At 50.1% G+C, this 17,369-nt stretch overlaps 1 protein-coding gene across 1 annotated transcript in view; it reads left to right on the top strand.

The window, feature by feature from the left end:
• Window positions 1-15,843: 15,843 nt before the first annotated feature.
• The window catches only part of FUT9 (fucosyltransferase 9), a 322,869-nt gene continuing 321,343 nt past the window's right edge, over window positions 15,844-17,369 (top strand). The window contains exon 1 of the mRNA XM_069767999.1: window positions 15,844-16,484. The gene's annotated coding sequence lies outside the window, so the exon portion shown is untranslated. The remainder of the gene's footprint in view (window positions 16,485-17,369) is intronic.

The raw sequence follows: 17,369 nt of genomic DNA, 5'->3' as shown, positions 1-17,369 counted from the left end.
ATTTATTCATTTTCTTTCAATCTGTGAGCTAAAACTGCAAATAACCAATTTCATAATAATAAAGCTATTTATTTTTCCTCGTGCTCTCTCTGCCACTAGGTGGTTACCCAGCAATGGCTTCATCACTACTAAGTAAATTGTATTATTCTAAGACCATATACAGAGTATATCTGACTGATGTCACTGTACCCTGACACAGGCAAGATATTTCTGACCGGCAGACTGGTAACATAGCACAGACACTCTTACACAGACAAATATATTTTACCGGAAGGCTGGGCAGCCTTAGTAGTCACTGGAAATTAAGGTGGAAGTCAGGCGTGTCCACACAGAGGACTATATGACTGGTAGGCTGGGTGAATGCATGAAGAGCTAATGTAAGACTGCACACAAGACTGGTCATTAGCAGCTGTCAGTCAGACATAAGATGCTGTGAATGTGATAAAAAAGCAAAAAAGAGGAAAAAATATGGTCATGGAGGAATACATAAGTAATTATTGACAAAATGGGGGGAACCCCATATAGAAATGCCTCTCTATCAAGCCACACGTCCCATTAACATGTTTCACCAAATGTGCACTGCAGTTTTTTACTTGGAACCAGATATGACACCAGGTCACCAATAAGCTGCAACCTTAGAAGGAAGATAGCCTTTTCAATGACTGTCCAATAATACGGAAAATCTGATGGTTCAGAACCCGTCCAGTCCCTTTAGGCTGCATTCATTTATATCTTCAGTTTTAAAGCTGAAGTCTTAAACAGGTAAAGTTTTACTTTTATTCTACTTACACATATGTAGCAAATATCTATAATATTACGCTGGGAGCGTTACCCTGTCCGAAGCCTTTATAGACTGTGCAGGCGCAAGCGCCGGCGCAGTCTGGCCCCCACAGAGTGACGCTCCCAGGAGATCGCGGTATGCGTAAGCACTGAACGCATACCGCGATCTCCACCGGAGAGTCAGGGACCGTGGACGCGCCAGGAGGGAGGGTAAGTATATTCACCTGGGCTCCGTCTCCTGGCTCCTCTGCTGTGACAGAGTCCAGTCACAGGCAGAGGAGCCGGAGTGTGTGTTCAAGAAAATGGCGCCGGAAAGCGCGGACTGCGCAGGCGCCGATTCCTGCTGCCGGAATCGGCTCCTGCACAGTCCGCGCTTTCCGGCGCCATTTTCTTGAAGACACACCTGCAGTGGAGCCGGACGATAGGTGAGTATGGTATTTTTTTTTTTATATGGCAGCAGCATACGGGGGCATATAATACAATAGTGGCGCAGGATGGGAGCAGCACATGACAGAACGGGCGCAGAATGGCAGCAGCACATGACAGAACGGGCGCAGGATGGCAGCAGCGCATGACAGAACGGGCGCAGGATGGCAGCAGCGCATGACAGAACGGGCGCAGGATGGCAGCAGCGCATGACAGAACGGGCGCAGGATGGCAGCAGCTCATGACAGAACGGGCGCAGGATGGCAGCAGCACATGACAGAACGGGCGCAGGATGGCAGCAGCACATGACAGAACGGGCACAGGATGGCAGCAGCGCATGACATAACGGGGCGCAGGATGGGAGCAGCACATGACAGAACGGGCGCAGGATGGCAGCAGCGCATGACAGAATAGGCGCAGGATGTCAGCAGCACATGACAGAACGGGCGCAGGATGGCAGCAGCGCATGACAGAATGGGCGCAGGATGTCAGCAGCACATGACAGAACGGGCGCAGGATGGCAGCCGCACATGACAGAACGGGCGCAGGATGGCAGCAGGATGGGAGCAGCACATGACAGAACAGGCGCAGGATGGCAGCAGCGCATGACAGAACGGGGCGCAGGATGGGAGCACCACATGACAGAACGGGCGCAGGATGGCAGCAGCGCATGACAGAACGGGCGCAGGATGGCAGCAGCACATGACAGAACGGGCGCAGGATGGCAGCAGCGCATGACAGAACGGGCGCAGGATGGCAGCAGCGCATGACAGAACGGGCGCAGGATGGAAGCAGCACATGACAGAACGGGCGCAGGATGGCAGCAGCACATGACAGAACGGGCGCAGGATGGCAGCAGCACATGACAGAACGGGCGCAGGATGGCAGCACATGACAGAACGGGCGCAGGATAGCAGCAGTGCATGACATAACGGGCGCAGGATGGCAGCAGGATGGGAGCAGCACATGACAGAACAGGCGCAGGATGGCAGCAGCGCATGACAGAACGGGGCGCAGGATGGGAGCAGCACATGACAGAACGGGCGCAGGATGGCAGCAGCGCATGACAGAACGGGCGCAGGATGGCAGCAGTGCATGACAGAACGGGCGCAGGATGGCAGCAGCGCATGACAGAACGGGCGCAGGATGGCAGCAGCACATGACAGAACGGGCGCAGGAAGGCAGCAGCACATGACAGAACGGGCGCAGGATGGCAGCAGCACATGACAGAACGGGCGCAGTATGACAGCAGCGCATGACATAACGGGCGCAGGATGGCAGCAGGATGGGAGCAGCACATGACAGAACAGGCGCAGGATGGCAGCAGCGCATGACAGAACGGGGCGCAGGATGGGAGCAGCACATGACAGAACGGGCGCAGGATGGCAGCAGCGCATGACAGAACGGGCACAGGATGGCAGCAGCACATGACAGAGCGGGAGCAGGATGGCAGCAGCACATGACAGAACGGGCGCAGGATGGCAGCAGCGCATGACATAACGGGCGCAGGATGGCAGCAGGATGGGATCAGCACATGACAGAACAGGCGCAGGATGGCAGCAGCGCATGACAGAACGGGGGCGCAGGATGGGGGCAGCACATGACAGAACGGGCGCAGGTTGGCAGCAGCACATGACAGAACGGGCGCAGGATGGCAGCAGCGCATGACAGAACGGGCGCAGGATGGCAGCAGCGCATGACAGAACGGGCGCAGGATGGCAGCAGCCCATGACAGAACGGGCGCAGGATGGCAGCAGCACATGACAGAGCGGGCGCAGGATGGCAGCAGCACATGACAGAACGGGCGCAGGATGGCAGCAGCACATGACAGAACGGGCGCAGGATGGCAGCAGCGCATGACATAACGGGCGCAGGATGGCAGCAGGATGGGAGCAGCACATGACAGAACGGGCGCAGGATGGCAGCAGCGCATGACAGAACGGGGCGCAGGATGGGAGCAGCACATGACAGAACGGGCGCAGGATGGGAGCAGCGCATGACAGAACTGGCGCAGGATGGCAGCAGCACATGACAGAACGGGCGCAGGATGGCAGCAGCACATGACAGAACGGGCGCAGGATGGCAGCAGCGCATGACATAACGGGTGCAGGATGGCAGCAGGATGGCAGCAGCACATGACAGAACGGGCGCAGGATGGCAGCAGCACATGACAGAACGGGCGCAGGATGGCAGCAGCACATGACAGAACGGGCGCAGGATGGCAGCAGCACATGACAGAACGGGCGCAGTATGGCAGCAGCGCATGACATAACGGGCGCAGGATGGCAGCAGGATCGGAGCAGCACATGACAGAACAGGCGCAGGATGGCAGCAGCGCATGACAGAACGGGGCGCAGGATGGGAGCAGCACATGACAGAACGGGCGCAGGATAGCAGCAGCGCATGACAGAACGGGCACAGGATGGCAGCAGCACATGACAGAGCGGGCGCAGGATGGCAGCAGCACATGACAGAACGGGCGCAGGATGGCAGCAGCGCATGACATAACGGGCGCAGGATGGCAGCAGGATGGGAGCAGCACATGACAGAACAGGCGCAGGATGGCAGCAGCGCATGACAGAACGGGGGCGCAGGATGGGGGCAGCACATGACAGAACGGGCGCAGGTTGGCAGCAGCACATGACAGAACGGGCGCAGGATGGCAGCAGCGCATGACAGAACGGGCGCAGGATGGCAGCAGCGCATGACAGAACAGGCGCAGAATGGCAGCAGCCCATGACAGAACGGGCGCAGGATGGCAGCAGCACATGACAGAAAGGGCGCAGGATGGCAGCAGCACATGACAGAACGGGCGCAGGATGGCAGCAGCACATGACAGAACAGGCGCAGGATGGCAGCAGCGCATGACATAACGGGCGCAGGATGGCAGCAGGATGGAAGCAGCACATGACAGAACGGGCGCAGGATGGCAGCAGCGCATGACAGAACGGGGGCGCAGGATGGGAGCAGCACATGACAGAACGGACGCAGGATGGGAGCAGCGCATGACAGAACTGGCGCAGGATGGCAGCAGCACATGACAGAACGGGCGCAGGATGGCAGCAGCACATGACAGAACGGGCGCAGGATGGCAGCAGCGCATGACATAACGGGTGCAGGATGGCAGCAGGATGGGAGCAGCACATGACAGAACAGGCGCAGTATGGCAGCAGCGCATGACAGAACGGGGCGCAGGATGGGAGCAGCACATGACAGAACGGGCGCAGGATGGCAGCAGCGCATGATAGAATGGGCGCAGGATGTCAGCAGCACATGACAGAACGGGCGCAGGATGGCAGCCGCACATGACAGAACGGGCGTAGGATGGGAGCAGCACATGACAGAACAGGCGCAGGATGGCAGCAGCGCATGACAGAACGGGGCGCAGGATGGGAGCAGCACATGACAGAACGGGCGCAGGATGGCAGCAGCGCATGACAGAACGGGCGCAGGATGGCAGCAGCACATGACAGAACGGGCGCAGGATGGCAGCAGCGCATGACAGAACGGGCGCAGGATGGCAGCAGCGCATGACAGAACGGGCACAGGATGGCAGCAGCACATGACAGAACGGGCGCAGGATGGCAGCAGCACATGACGGAATGGGCGCAGGATGGCAGCAGCGCATGACATAACGGGCGCAGGATGGGAGCAGCACATGACAGAACAGGCGCAGGATGGCAGCAGCACATGACAGAATGGGCGCAGGATGGCAGCAGCGCATGACAGAACGGGCGCAGGATGGCAGCAGCACATGACAGAATGGGCGCAGGATGGCAGCAGCGCATGACATAACGGGCGCAGGATGGGAGCAGCACATGACAGAACTGGCGCAGGATGGCAGCAGCACATGACAGAATGGGCGCAGGATGGCAGCAGCGCATGACAGAACGGGGCGCAGGATGGGAGCAGCACATGACAGAACAGGCGCAGGATGGCAGCAGCGCATGACAGAACAGGGGCGCAGGATGGGAGCAGCACATGACAGAATGGGCGCAGGATGGCAGCAGCACATGACAGAACGGGCGCAGGATGGCAGCAGCGCATGACAGAACGGGCGCAGGATGGCAGCAGCGCATGACAGAACGGGCGCAGGATGGCAGCAGCACATGACAGAACGGGCGCAGGATGGCAGCAGCACATGACAGAAAGGGCGCAGGATGGCAGCAGCACATGACAGAACGGGCGCAGGATGGCAGCAGCACATGACAGAACGGGCGCAGGATGGCAGCAGCGCATGACATAACGGGCGCAGGATGGCAGCAGGATGGGAGCAGCACATGACAGAACGGGCGCAGGATGGCAGCAGCGCATGACAGAACGGGGGCGCAGGATGGGAGCAGCACATGACAGAACGGGCGCAGGATGGGAGCAGCACATGACAGAACGGGCGCAGGATGGCAGCAGCGCATGACAGAACGGGCGCAGGATGGCAGCAGCGCATGACAGAACGGGCGCAGTATGGCAGCAGCACATGACAGAACGGGCGCAGGATGGCAGCAGCACATGACAGAGCGGGCGCAGGATGGCAGCAGCACATGACAGAACGGGCGCAGTATGGCAGCAGCGCATGACATAACGGGCGCAGGATGGCAGCAGGATGGGAGCAGCACATGACAGAACAGGCGGAGGATGGCAGCAGCGCATGACAGAACGGGGGCGCAGGATGGGAGCAGCACATGACAGAATGGGCGCAGGATGGCAGCAGCACATGACAGAATGGGCGCAGGATGGCAGCAGCGCATGACAGAACGGGCGCAGGATGGCAGCAGCACATGACAGAACGGGCGCAGGATGGCAGCAGCACATGACAGAAAGGGCGCAGGATGGCAGCAGCACATGACAGAACGGGCGCAGGATGGCAGCAGCGCATGACAGAACGGGCGCAGGATGGCAGCAGCACATGACAGAACGGGCGCAGGATGGCAGCAGCACATGACAGAAAGGGCGCAGGATGGCAGCAGCACATGACAGAACGGGCGCAGGATGGCAGCAGCGCATGACAGAACGGGCGCAGGATGGCAGCAGCACATGACAGAACGGGCGCAGGATGGCAGCAGCACATGACAGAAAGGGCGCAGGATGGCAGCAGCACATGACAGAACGGGCGCAGGATGGCAGCAGCACATGACAGAACGGGCGCAGGATGGCAGCAGCGCATGACATAACGGGCGCAGGATGGCAGCAGGATGGGAGCAGCACATGACAGAATGGGCGCAGGATGGCAGCAGCGCATGACAGAACGGGGGCGCAGGATGGGAGCAGCACATGACAGAACGGGCGCAGGATGGGAGCAGCACATGACAGAACGGGCGCAGGATGGCAGCAGCGCATGACAGAACGGGCACAGTATGGCAGCAGCGCATGACATAACGGGCGCAGGATGGCAGCAGGATGGGAGCAGCACATGACAGAATGGGCGCAGGATGGCAGCAGCGCATGACAGAACGGGGGCGCAGGATGGGAGCAGCACATGACAGAACGGGCGCAGGATGGGAGCAGCACATGACAGAACGGGCGCAGGATGGGAGCAGCACATGACAGAACGGGCGCAGGATGGCAGCAGCGCATGACAGAACGGGCACAGTATGGCAGCAGCACATGACAGAACGGGCGCAGGATGGCAGCAGCGCATGACAGAACGGGCGCAGGATGGCAGCAGCGCATGACAGAACGGGCGCAGTATGGCAGCAGCACATGACAGAACGGGCGCAGGATGGCAGCAGCGCATGACAGAACGGGCGCAGGATGGCAGCAGCGCATGACAGAACGGGCGCAGGATGGCAGCAGCACATGATGGAGACCATATAGCAATATAAATGCTCGCCACCCGGGCGTAGAACGGGTTCAATAGCTAGTTTTATATGTACCTACCAGAAATCAGCTAGGTAAGGAGTTCGGCAAGCTTGAAAGTCCTCAGGGCAAATGTTAGGATTTGTTTCAGCTTTGTGGTAGTATGCTTTGGGGTAGTGTGGTGCCACCTGCAGGTCATTTTTGCTTTCTGCAGTTTTATGAAAATTAATGTTTAAAATGTATTTTGTGATCACATCATGGATGTGTGGTTTGTTTGGCTATTTTCTTGCTGAAGGGGGCAAGTTTACCTTTCAAATGGTGTATCATTTGTGTGTGTGGGTGCAGTATTAATTGAGATACAAAGGAATCACCAAAAATGAATGTTTTGAAATAATATAGAAGGATTATACAATATTAATGTGAGAAGGTGGGCACAATATCCCGAGTAAAGCAGGTTGAAGTAATGCAGAAAGGGGAGGCTATTTTATAGATTCTGATTTATGACTGCCACTGATAATGCATCGTACCAAGCCTAGGAAAAAGGGGTCCCTTTATATCCAACCTAGAATCCCACACACTCTGTCAGGCAGTGCCTGTATGATCATGTGATTTTGCATGCCAGCCAACTGCCTAAGTGATGGGCATGCCGTTAGTGATTAATCAGATGGAATTTATTGACAAACAGGGTTCCCTTTTCACCACAAGCTGTCTCTGTACAATTATGACAAACTCCAACCTCACCCAAAATAAGAAAAACTGCTCTCTCAATGCCATCTTGCAAACCAGACAGATTTTGTGCGCCAAAAAATTAAATGGGTGCCAATGTCCAACATCAATTTCTGGTCATCACCCTGCAAATAAGACTAACAGATTACCTCACTTTCTTTGGCTGTAGCAAATCTAGAATTTATTTGGTGGCAGACCAACTCAATTGCTGTTGTGTTACATGCACTATTACTTAGTAGTGGATACAATGCAGGACTGCGTGAGTATGAGGTAAGGGAAAAAGGCTTGGAAGTGAACAATGTCTGACTGAATAATGGACAATGTACTGTATACTGTATGCCAATTTATACTTAGTGATGCAGGCCATTAAATGAACACCATTAAAGATGTACAAGTCGATTGGACCTCGTTATCAAATTGCTTTTGAACTATCTCTTACAAATCACAGGTTAACAGTAAACATATCATCATAATTTGGTGAATGCAGAATGATATACCCAACAGAATAGTCATTACCGAGGATTTTAACTTCCTGTCTCCAATTAAACGGGGACATGTACAGACAATAAATTCAATACAAGTTAAGACAATTTAAACAGTGACATTAGGAGTAAGGTCCCTGCTCGCAGGCTTACAATCTACAAGGAAATGGGGGGACACAATAGGTGAAAAGTGCCTGTTATTTCAGGTCTGACAATTATAATAAATAGGGATTTTCATATAAGCTGCATGATTCGGTCATCAGCCTGTGTGTTTAAGTGCAATAGTCAAGTATGAAGTGCAGTTATCGTGTGTATGGAGGGTGTGTAGACAGATGAATAGTAGGGTGCAGATTCAGAATAATATTTGGAAGGAGGGAACAGGTCAAAGTTAGTTTACTGAGTAGTTAAAGGGACTCTGTCACCCCCTCCAGCCGTTAGAAAGTAAAAGAGCCACCTTGTGCAGCAGTAATGCTGTATTCTGACAAGGTGGCTCTTTTAGTTATTGGTGCAGTCAAAGCAGAAATAAAGCCTTTTATAATTTCGCAAAAATACCTGTCTTTAGTCGTGGAAGCAGGTCTTAACCCCCCTGCTGCACACGCCACACTGCCGTCACTCAAGTCTTCTCCGGCGCCGGGCGCCACCCCGTCCGTGCTGTTTTCAAATCAAATCCGGCGCCTGCGCTGTTTTGTTCTGCCTGGGGCAGGCGCAGTGAACGCTGCCCGTCTGACCTTAGATTCAGTCTCGCAGACTGTGCCTGTGCGGCCACCCAGCTTGTGAATCCCAGCCCCGCACTGTGCATAATGAATAACACACTGCGGGGCTGGGATTCACAAGCTGGGTGGCCGCACAGGCGCAGTCTGCGAGACTGCCTCTGAGGTCAGACGGGCAGCACTCACTGCGCCAGCCCCAGGCAGAACAAAACAGTGCAGGCGCCAGATTTAATTTGAAAACAGCATAGAGGGGGCGGCGCCCAGCGCCAAAGAAGCCTTGAGTGACGGCAGTGTGGCGTGTGCAGCAGGGGGGTTAAGACCTGCCTCCACGACTAAAGACAGGGATTTTTGCGAAATTATAAAATGCTTTATTTCTGCTTTGACTGCACCAAAAACTAAAAGAGCCACCTTGTCAGAATGCAGCATTACTGCTGCACAAGGTGGCTCTTTTACTTTCTAACGGCTGGAGGGGGTGACAGAGTCCCTTTAATGTGGTTGGCTTGTTTGAAGAGATGGGTTTTTAAAGCGCGCTTGAACAGGTCGGGGCTAGGTATCAGCCTGATTGTCTGGGGAAGTGCATTCCAGAGAGCTGGCGAAGCACGAGATAAGTCTTGGAGACGGAGGTGCGAGGTTCGGATTACAGGGGATGTTAGTCTTAGGTCATTTGAAGAACGGAGGGCACAATTAGGGCAATAGGCAGAGATGAGAGAGGAGATATAAGGTGGTGCAGAACTGTGGAGAGCTTTGTGGGTGAGAGAGATAAGTTTATACTGGACCCTGTAGCGAATGGGTAGCCAGTGTAATGACTGGCACAAGATGGAGGCATCGGTGAAGTGGCTGGACAGAAATATGACCCTGGCTGCCGCATTCAAGATGGATTGGAGAGGAGAAAGTTTGGTAAGAGGGAGACCGATCAGAAGAGAGTTGCAGTAGTCCAGACAAGAATGAACAAGAGCGACAGTAAGTCTTAGCAGTTTCAAAGGTGAGAAAAGGTCGGATTCTGGAGATGTTTTAAAGATGCAGGTGACAAGAGCGAGTGAGTGATTGGATATAGGGAGTAAAGAAACGTTTGGTGTCGAATATGACCTCAAGACAGCGGGCATGCTGCTTGGGAGTTATGGTTGAACCCTCCAGGATAATTTCGATGTTGGGTAGAGTGAGGTTAGTAGAGGAGAGAAACACAAGTAGTTCAGTTTTGGAGAGATTTAGTTTCAGATAGAGGGAGGACATGATGTTAGAGACAGCAGGCAGACAATCCTTGGTATTTTGAATTATGGTAGGGGAAGAAGTGTATAATTGGGTGTCATCAGCATAGAGATGATACTGGAACTCAAATCTGCTGATTGTTTGTCCAATAGGGGCAGTGTATAGAGAGGAGGGGGCCTAGGACTGAGCCCTGCAGAACCCCGATAGTAAAGGGATGAGGAGAGGAAGATGAACTGGCAAAATATACAGTGAAGGAGCAGTCAGAGAGGTAGGAGGAGAACCAGGAGAGGACTGTGTCCTTGAGGCCTATAGAGCGGAGCATAGTGAGGAGGACTTGGTGATTCACAGTATCAAGTGCAGCAGAGAGATCCATGAGAATCAGCAGAGAGCAATGACCTTTTAATTTAGCTGTTATTAGATCATTGGAGACTTTAGTGAGGGCAGTTTCAGTGGAGTGTAAAGAGCGGAAACCAGATTGTAAGGGGTTGAGAAGAGATTTATCTGAGAGATAGCAGATTAGACGGGAGTGGACCAAGCATGCCAGGAGTTTAGAGATGAAGGAAAGGTTAGAGACAGGGCTGTAGTTAGCCGTGCAGTTCTGGTCCAGGGATGGCTTTTTAAGTAAAGGGGTTATGATGGCATGTTTAAATGAGTAGGGAAAGATACCTGAAGAAAGAGAGAGGGTAAATATTTTAGTCAGGTGAGCGGTGACCACTGGTGAGAGAGTCTGCAGGAGATGTGAAGGAATGGAGTCACTGTTGCAGGTTGTAGGCCGAGCAGAAACGAGGAGCTTGGAAACTTCTTCTTCTGAAACAGGCTCAAAGATGTCTAGTGAGATTGAGGTGCAGAAGGGAAGGGGATCCAGGCACTGAGGAGATTATGCTGAGATATCCTGATGGATGTGGTTGATTTTTTTCTAGGAAATAAGTGGCCAGACCCTCACCGCTGAGGTTGGTGATGGGGGCCTGTACTTTAGGTTTTAGGAGGAAGTTTAAGGTTTCAAAAAGTCGTTTTGAATTGTTGGATAGTGAGGTGATGAGGGTGGTGAAGTACGATTGTTTGGCCAGATAAAGGGCAGAGTTATACGTTTTGAGCATGAACTTATAGTGGATGAAGTCTTCTGCTAAGAGAGATTTTCTCCACTGCCGCTCTGCACACCTTGAGCAGCGCTGAAGAAAGCGTGTTTGCATTGTGTGCCAGGGCTGCCGTTGTCTGGGTCGGGTCTTTCTGCACGTAGAAGATGCAGCTTCATCTAGGGCACTCGTCAGTGCATTATTGAGGTATGACAGTGCTAAGTCTGGACAGGAGAGGGAGGAGATGGGGGCTAAAGATGTGTGGAGGTTGTCCATAAGCTGCTGGGTATTAATGTTACGTGTATTCCAATAAGTGTGGTAAGTGAGGGTGTCCCGGGTGAGGAGACAATTCTTGACAGAGAAGGAAAGAAGGTTGTGGTCCGAAAACGGGAGAGGGGAGTTAGTAATGTCGTGCAGCGAGCCGGGACGGGAGAAAACCAGGTCCAGAGTATTCCCGTCCTCATGCGTAGGAGAATTAGTAAACTATGAGAGGCCGAATGAAAAAGTTAGAGAAAGAAGATGAGAGGCAGATTGGGAGAGGGGATCATTGATTGGGATTTTAAAATATCCCATGATGTGGGTGAGGATGTCACAGGATAGAAAGTGAGTAAGCCAGGTGGCAAAGTGGTCTAGAAACTGGCGGGAGAAGCCTGGAGGGAGATAAACAACCACCACTCGCAAGGAGAAGGGCTTAAAGAATCTGACGGTGTGGACTTCAAAGGACTTCTTTGAGTGGAAGATTAGCAACAGATGCATCGTGGTTACACTCACTGGCATGATCATTCTTAATGATAACAGAAAGCTTGAGGGAGGATTTTGGCATCTTGAGGCTATGTGCACACGTTCAGATTTTTTCGCGTTTTTTCTTGTTTTTTCACAATAAAAATGCTATAAAAACTCATTAAAAACACATACATTATGCACCGTATAATTTAGAATGCATTCTGCATGTTTTATCCGCATGAAGCGTTTTTTTCCGCGAAAAAAACGCATCGCGGTAAAAAAAGCATTATGTTCATTAATTTTGCGGATTTTCTGCATTTTTTCCGCTATTCTATGCATTTGGGAAAAAACGCACAAACAACGCACCAAAAACGCATCAAAAACGCGTCAAAAACGCATCAAAAAACGGAAAGAAAATGCATGCGGATTTCTGGCAGAAATGTCCGGTTTTTGTCAGGAAAATTTCTGCAAGAAATCCTGACGTGTGCACATACCCTGAAACTGAGAAAGTCTGTGATTAAATTCTTTTTCATACCTCCACTAAGTCGGAACGTTGTGCAACTTATGAGCCAAATAAATTGTATCGAGTTTTACAAATAAATCCAGAAGACATTCCACATCATCTAACACTGAAAAGGTTAGAGCTAGTAATCAAACTTTTTTTGAGATTTTTGTTTCTCTTATCATCACTTATTAAAATTCTCTCTCCTTATTATTTGTTATTTAGTCAGGTGACACAAAGGACTATATGTCCAAGTAGTAATTTTTGTGTAATTTGTGCAGTTTCGCATTTGTGTACTGTTTTTGTAGACTTTGCTAGATATGTGATAATACCACACTTCAAAAATAAGTGTCCCTAAATGCGTTCGAGTCAGTATTTGTGCCAATATGACTATAAACCAACATGGGGAGTCATCAGACACCTCTACAATTCCCAGTTGAATCAGCAAGATTGGGTGAGTGCTTAACCTCTAGAAGAGTAAGGGTACCGTCACACAGTGCAATTTTCATCGCTACAACGGTACGATCCGTGACGCTCCAGCATCGTAACAATATCGCTCCAGCGTCGTAGACTGCTGTCACACTTTGCAATCTACGACGCTGGAGCGATAATTTCATGACGTATGTGCGATGTAGAAGCCGTTGGTTACTATGCGCACATCGTATACGATATATGTTACACCATGCGATCATGCCGCCACAGCGGGACACTAGACGGCGAAAGAAAGTTTCAAACGATCTGCTACGACGTACGATTCTCAGCGGGGTCCCTGATCGCAGGAGCGTGTCAGACACTGTGATATCGTAACTATATCGCTCGAACGTCACGAATCGTGCCGTCGTAGCGATCAAAATTGCACAGTGTGACGGTACCCTAAGTCTGCAATTAAACTCTTCATCATATCTCCACCCCTGGATGATTTGTGAGTGAGATAAATTGTATTGAATTTAAAAAATGAATCCAAACCACATTTAGGTCTCTTTGAACGTAAAGTATCCCTTATAAAGAGAAATCAAACCCCCTTCATCAACTCCTTAGTTAGGGAAAAATTAAAAAATTAAAAAAATGTTTTTATTTCCATTTTCCCATTAGGGTTAGGGCTAGGGTTAGGGTTAGGGCTAAGGTTAGGCTTAAGGTTTGGATCCCTTTGGGGTTAGGGTTAGGGTTAGGGCTAGGGTTAGGGTTTGGATCCTTTTGGGGTTAGAGTTAGGGTTTGGATCCCTTTGGGGTTAAGGTTAGGGTTTGGAACCCTTTGGGGTTAGGGTTAGGGTTTGGATCCCTTTGGGGTTAGGGTTAGAGCTAGGGTTAGGGTTTGGATCCCTTTTTCATCTTGATGGTGGCTTAGGGTTAGGGTTAGGGTTAGGGTTTGGATCCCTTTGGGGTTAGGGTTAGAGCTAGGGTTAGGGTTTGGATCCCTTTTTCATCTTGATGGTGGCTTAGGGTTAGGGTTAGGGTTAGGGTTAGGGCTAGGGTTAGGGTTAGGGTTTGGATCCCTTTATCACCTTGATGGTGGGGGGTGGCTTATCAGTGTCTAGACTTGTTTTTCTCTATGGAAACGCATGCGTTCAAAAACGCTACCAAACTCATGTGTTTAAAAACGCATGCGTTTACATAGACAGCAATAGGTTTTTTTGACGCAATCGAATGCATGCGTTTTTTGCGGCAAAAAGCACCTCTAGAAATTACTACATGTTGCATTTCCGTGCCAAGACGCAAGCATCAGAACGACGCATGCGTCGTCAAACGCGGCAAAACGCGTACAAAAAAACGGCATGCGCTTTTAATATTAAATATAGGAAAACACGATGCATGTGTTTATATGCGTTACAAATGCAGCGGCAAAAAACGCAAATGTGAAACCAGCCTAAAAATTTTCTCTTCATATTAACTACTGTATTAACTGTTGCACGACACCAAGTACCTTATGTTTGATATTAGTTTAGGGCCAACAGCCCGAAACACCGTGTCTGCGAATTGAGATATTGATTTGGCTTTTATCCTAAGTCATATTGCACGACTCGTTAAAGGGTTGATTGTGACTTGTAGGATCGCTACTTCCAACAGGTGGTGCTATAGAGTTTAAGTCCTCTTTTTCTCAGAAGAGGCAATTTGCATATTATATTTCCCAGAGGAGCATTGCATGGCGAATAAGCCTCCTTACCTTGACAAGCCAGAGATGGTATGTCACTCTCCATAAGAAGAAACAATACCCCTTAGACCCCAGTCCAGAGCCTCTCACCTAGCCAAATCAGTTCTCATGCTTCGCACTGACGAGGGCCAACAGCCCGAAACACCGTGTCTGGGAATTGAGATATTGATTTGGCTTTTATCCTAAGTCACATTGCACGACTCGTTAAAGGGTTGATTGTGACTTGTAGGATCGCTACTTCCAACAGGTGGCGCTATAGAGTTTAAGTCCTCTTTTTCTCAGAAGAGGCAATTTGCATAATATATTTTTTCCAACACTTCATTATATACATATGTTCCCAAAGGTGCCACTCTTCATATATAAGTGCTCCTGACAAACATTCCTGCCAACATTTGCGCCTATAACGCTGTCTCAGTTGGTGTACTAAACCAACCTAGGGAGTCAACAGACATTGCTTACTTGTCCAGTTTAGCTGGTACATTTTTAATAACTGTAAGAATCTCATCTTCAAAATTAACCTGGTTAATTGACAATGCATTGGCACATAACTCATCAGACATTGCAGCTTGAAGAGTAAGTCGACCAAGTGTCGGGTCTCGAAAACATGTGGGGACAGTGAGCTCCTGAAGAAAAACAAACTTCTGTTTCCGGTTGAGCATCCCACATACCTCTTTCCTTTGCCTGGCATTCCATTTTTTGTTTGCAATGTCACCTAATGGAGTAATCAGAGTCATCAATAGATATTGTAAAGAATGAAGGCTATGACTGAGCCCTGTTATGTTGAGATCTCTACAAATGCTCTCTGTGTTTCCTCTTGCTATGATCTTTTGATGGTCTGTGCTTGAAGTATCTAGCATAAAGTAGATGTGAGGAACCATGGCTTCTTTGCGACTGCGGTGATATCACCAATTGTCTGACTCCGAAATGTTGATTATATGTCTAGAACAAATCAGAGATTGAGATTTAAAGTTTAGCGGTTGCCTGGGTAACTAAAGGATCTTGGACAGGTAAAATTGTGCCTATGATTCAGCACATGAAGCTTGTCTATCCCTACTTTATAAAAAAAAAATGTGTCATCTTCATCAGAGGTCCCAAGTGGGTTTTATGCGTTTTTGAACATGCTTTTCATTTCAATTGCTGAAACTGCAGACAAATAATGCTGAGATGTGTGGGATGCGCAGTAGTGGCAGGCCGAGAGCTTTTATTAGATGCATTATGGTAGTGAGGGGCTTGTATTGCAGTGACTGTGCTATCACTGATTCAGGCACACATTGTGTTGCAAGTCCTGGATCAAAGAGCACATTATTCAGACTTGACTGCCTGGCTGCCAGCACAGAGTGGCTGCATGCAACAGCAGCAGAGGCAGAGGGAGCTGAAGAAGCAGCAGCAGCTCTGACATCGCAGCTTGCGGCTTCCATTGAGCAAGTGACTGAGGTTTTCTGGCCAGGTTTTTTTGTCACCATCCTCTGAGATGACATGGGAGATCCAGACAGAGCCATGCTACGCAATCTCGTCCCTTAAGTGTGACATAAGAGATTAGTTATCTACCAACGTAAGAGCACTGGACGTCGCCAGGGCTAAAGCTGGGTGAGGTAGGGCACGAAGGAGATGCAATTGTATTAACTCTGGGGTCCCTCCCCGCATTCCGACCGCCACCAATGATGCGTCGTACTAAGCCCGGGAAAAAGGGGGTGCCCTCCCCTCTGTCTAACCCAGCCCCCAGCTTTCACAGTCAGACGGTGCCTGCACGAATTGTTATGGCACCATAAATCTGGCAGGTTCAGTCCTGGCTGCAGCCTCTCGGTTTCTGGATGAGGGAGAGATGGAGGCAGCACCGACCTCTGGGAGCTGAGAGCCCATTGATGCCATGCAGAACATGTAGACAGAGGCATCTTACTGCACCTTTCCTCAATGGTAAGCCCATGCCAGCCTTCTTGTGCTGCTCTTCAATGTCAGGTGCATGTCTATGTATAGATCATAGCATTTAGTGACCCTCTTTATGGATACGGCTGTAGTGCCACTTCAATCCATTCATGATGGCATCTAGATGTACAGATTAGGTACCAGGATTACTAGGGGTGATTATGATTGGCACATTACTATTGGCTCATGATGAATGGGGTAGTATTCAGCATCTGCTCTTGATAAGGAGAGTAAATGTCATGGATAGTGTAACCGGCTATTCCTCTATGCATTTAGACCTTGGAAGCCACCTCTGCAGAGGCAGATGGCACAGACTTGTCAGGAAGAATGGACCTACCTGTGCTTATGTTGGGTACTGTGATTTGGGGTGATGGTCCTCCAGCGCAGACATTTGGAGAATTGTATTTTAGTTTTTGGACATGTGTCTGGTCCAAGAGATGTCTTAATCACTGCTGGATCCGGTCTATTGGGTCTTAGACCCATAGAAGCATTTGACATGAGAGCAGGTGCATGTACCCATCATGGTCTGTGTCCAGTTATTCTCTGATCCCTCCAGTGGTCAACGTGAACACCAAATATTTCCTGTTTACTGACTTTTTGTGTTTGCTTACTTTTTAAATGCTACTCTTGCACTGAACATTTGACATGCTTTGATTTAGATTTTTCCCAAAGGTTGTCATGATGTAAACCTTTAAATATATTGCGGATTATTTTAGTATATAATATAATAATAAGAAATATTTAATGTGTGTCATCTATTTTCCCCCTAATGTTGTCCTGGAAGTATTATAGCAGTAAATAATAATAATAATAATAAATATAATGGAAATATTCATAATAATGGTATCAAACATCACAAGGATACATTTCATAGGT

Source organism: Ranitomeya imitator, chromosome 5, assembly GCF_032444005.1.
Source record: "Ranitomeya imitator isolate aRanImi1 chromosome 5, aRanImi1.pri, whole genome shotgun sequence".
NCBI lineage: Eukaryota > Metazoa > Chordata > Amphibia > Anura > Dendrobatidae > Ranitomeya > Ranitomeya imitator.
Note: the sequence above shows the minus strand (reverse complement) of the source record. Positions and strands in the feature narration are given on the sequence as shown.